Source organism: Gopherus flavomarginatus, unplaced genomic scaffold (genome assembly GCF_025201925.1).
Source record: "Gopherus flavomarginatus isolate rGopFla2 unplaced genomic scaffold, rGopFla2.mat.asm mat_scaffold_386_arrow_ctg1, whole genome shotgun sequence".
NCBI lineage: Eukaryota > Metazoa > Chordata > Testudines > Testudinidae > Gopherus > Gopherus flavomarginatus.
Window position 1 is genome coordinate 1,630 of NW_026115073.1, and position 3,009 is coordinate 4,638.

Below are 3,009 nucleotides of genomic sequence, written 5' to 3' on the forward strand. Positions count from 1 at the left end.
CATTAAGCCTTCCTGTGTGGCCTGTGCTGGAGCTGACCCTGGGCCCCTGTGGGCACTGTTGGGGGAAATCCCTGACTGCCGGTCACTTTGGGAGCTGTGCTGCCCGAGGTAAGCACCCCCCTCCGACCACCTCCTGCACCCTTACCTCTGCCCCAGCACAGAGGCTCTCTGTGTCTTGAACAAGCACTGTCAAGGATTGGCCAGAACTTCTGCTTGTTTATGTGAAAGGAGACACAAAAAAGGGAGCCCAGCGGACAAGTTTAATTCACAAGCACAACTGGCTGCCAAGCCAGGATTTCTCAGTTACTCAGAAAGGCTCTTCAGCCAGCTCTTCCCAAAGACCAGTCTCTGGAGGCTTTTGTGACATGATGTACCTCAAAATAGCCCCCTGTAGCTCACATATTCATCATTCATATATGACTGTGATATGTCATACAAACAATTCCATGTCAGTTATCACATGAAAAGTCGTAATCTGCTGAAATCGGTTACTCTGTCCAAATATGTATAGCATGAGGGTGTATGAAGTTATGCATTTTGCTGTATGGTTGTTACTGAAATATGCTATAATTTTGCTAGTGACCCCTGCCAAGGAGGGAGTTCAACAACCATGAATCAGCAGAGGAATTGTAATTAAGGGATTTCCAGTTCAATGACAGATGCCCAAACACAACACTGTGGGGACTGCTCAAGTCTATGAGTCAGTTGCACAAGACCACACCAGGAGGATTCCCCAACCTAGTGACTCAGCAGAGCCCACCCGGACACGTCTGGGCAAGTGTCTTCTAGACACTTGAACTAAGGATATAAAATAGGAGACTGTGGCATCATGTTTTTGCCTTTGTCCTTCCCCACCTATGTTGGAAACAGCAGGAATCCTGAGAAAATGAAGGGGGGAAATCTATGTATTAAGGAGGGTAACATCCAGTGGGGTGAGAAAAATGCTTGACCTAACTACTGCCTAGTGTAATAAGGTGTAAAGTTTAGATTTTGCTGTGGTCATACAGTGCTCAGTGCTCTGCGTTGTGGCCCCAAGAGCCATGGATGCAAGTTGAGTTACGATGACCTTTTCCTTGTCTCCACATTTCTTAGGTGCCTCCTTCCAACACTGCTCAGAAAAAACGACTGGTTTCTTTTGGAAGTATTTGCATTGCAAGGCAGAGGCAGTCTTCTCTGTTTCCTCAGAAGATTGACCAAAAGATGGGAAGAGCAGACACATTTGGCAAGGCACCACTGGGTGCTGCATCTCTAACCTCCATTTTACCTGGCAGGTGAGTCAGCCAGCTTAGCCACGGTGCCACTCTCTGGGACTTTTCTCCCAACTGCTCCATTTTTTATCAGTGACTATCTAAAGGAAGGTGACATGACATCTGCGTGTGGACATCCCCAGTGAATCACAAGGACATGTGGCGCAGGCTCTCACGTTGCAGCTATTGCAGTCAAAGCAACCACCATGCTAATGCCAGTCACAGCAGCCTTTTCATCAACTCCAGGCTTGTGATTTGATTCTTTCCAATGCTTCTCTACAAAGAAGCCTTTTCCTTAGCAAGCAATAACTTGGCTACCAAGGGAGGTCTCTTCTGTTTCCTAGAAAGACACAGGAAAATGTGAGCAGAGGAGACAAAAGCCGTACACGAAGGCAACACTGGGAGTTGAACCCAGGATCTCCTATTTAGGAGGCAGGTGCTTTAACCAGCTAAACCATGGTGCCTGCCTCAAGAAAGCGTTTGCATCTGTTCCATTTGATGGCCCAGGACAACACCTGCAAATTCTAAAGTACAGACATTCCACATTTCCCTCAAGACCTGCAGACCTTGAGGTGTCTGGCTCTCTGTGCACAGAAAGCCACAGCTGAGATGACAGAGGGCTTCTAACATGTGCTTCTCCCACCAGCCACTGTGATCATATAGCGGTTAGTGATCTGTGTTTCAGTCGCAGCAACCTCGGCTCAATTCTCAGTCATGGTAACCTTTCCACCAGCTCTAAACTTCTCATTTGCCATTTTGAAAGTGTGGGGAGGTGTCTGCCCCCAACCAAGCAAGAGAAAGATTAAGGCAGCCTTGCAGAGGCTGCGCAGAACCCGGCCTATCAGGAAAGGGCTTATTGGGAGAGCCAATCAGGAGAAGGCTTGCTGGAGCAGCCCATATATAAAAGGCTGCTCAGCACAGCAAGTGTTAGTCACTGCTTGGAGTTTGAGGAGGGAGGTTTGGCTGGGGCTGGGGCTGGGGCTGGGGAAGGGGAAGGGTGGGTGGGCACCATGATCAGAGTAGTGCTGGGTGGGTAAGGGGAGCATGAGTGACCTTCTGGCCGAATTCTGCCAGACTGAGGCCCTAATACAAAGGCGGAGGAAGATGCTGGGGTTGTGGGGAAGTGGTCCAGGGAAACAGATGCAGGGTTGGACGTTCACGACTTTTGCCTCCGTAGTGGCTGACACGGGTGGCTACACTCTGGACTGCAGCCAGCGACTGAGGCAAGTGTCCGGGTAGAGAACTGCTGCCCCCGGGAATGGGGCAGAGAACTGAGTGGGGCACAGCTAGAGGGCTGTGTCCATAAGAGGACACTGAAGTCCTGAGAGAGCCATGGGTCCTAATGATAAAACAGATGCAGCCAGATGCCACTAGATGAAGGCGCACCGGTGAACCAGAACTTATTACCAGGATGGCCAGCAAGAGGCACCACAGCAATGAGGCATGCCCCATGGCACCAAGACTTAGCCGCAAGGAAGGCTCTCTCTGTCTTGAACAAGCACTTAGAAGGATTCTGCTGACAGGTCTTTTCTTTTTTTGAAAAGAGATACAAAAAAGGAGCCAACAGACACACTAGGTTCAGCAAGGAAGAACTGGCAGGCCAAGCCAGGCTCTCCTGATTAATAGGAAGGCTCTTCAGCCAGCTCTTCCCAAAGATCACTATCTAGAGACCTTTTAACAGCCACTGCAGATGCTGACCACAAAACAGGCAAAGAGATGCCAAAATAGAGTTCTCCACTGCCTGCAGCCATCACGCTACCAG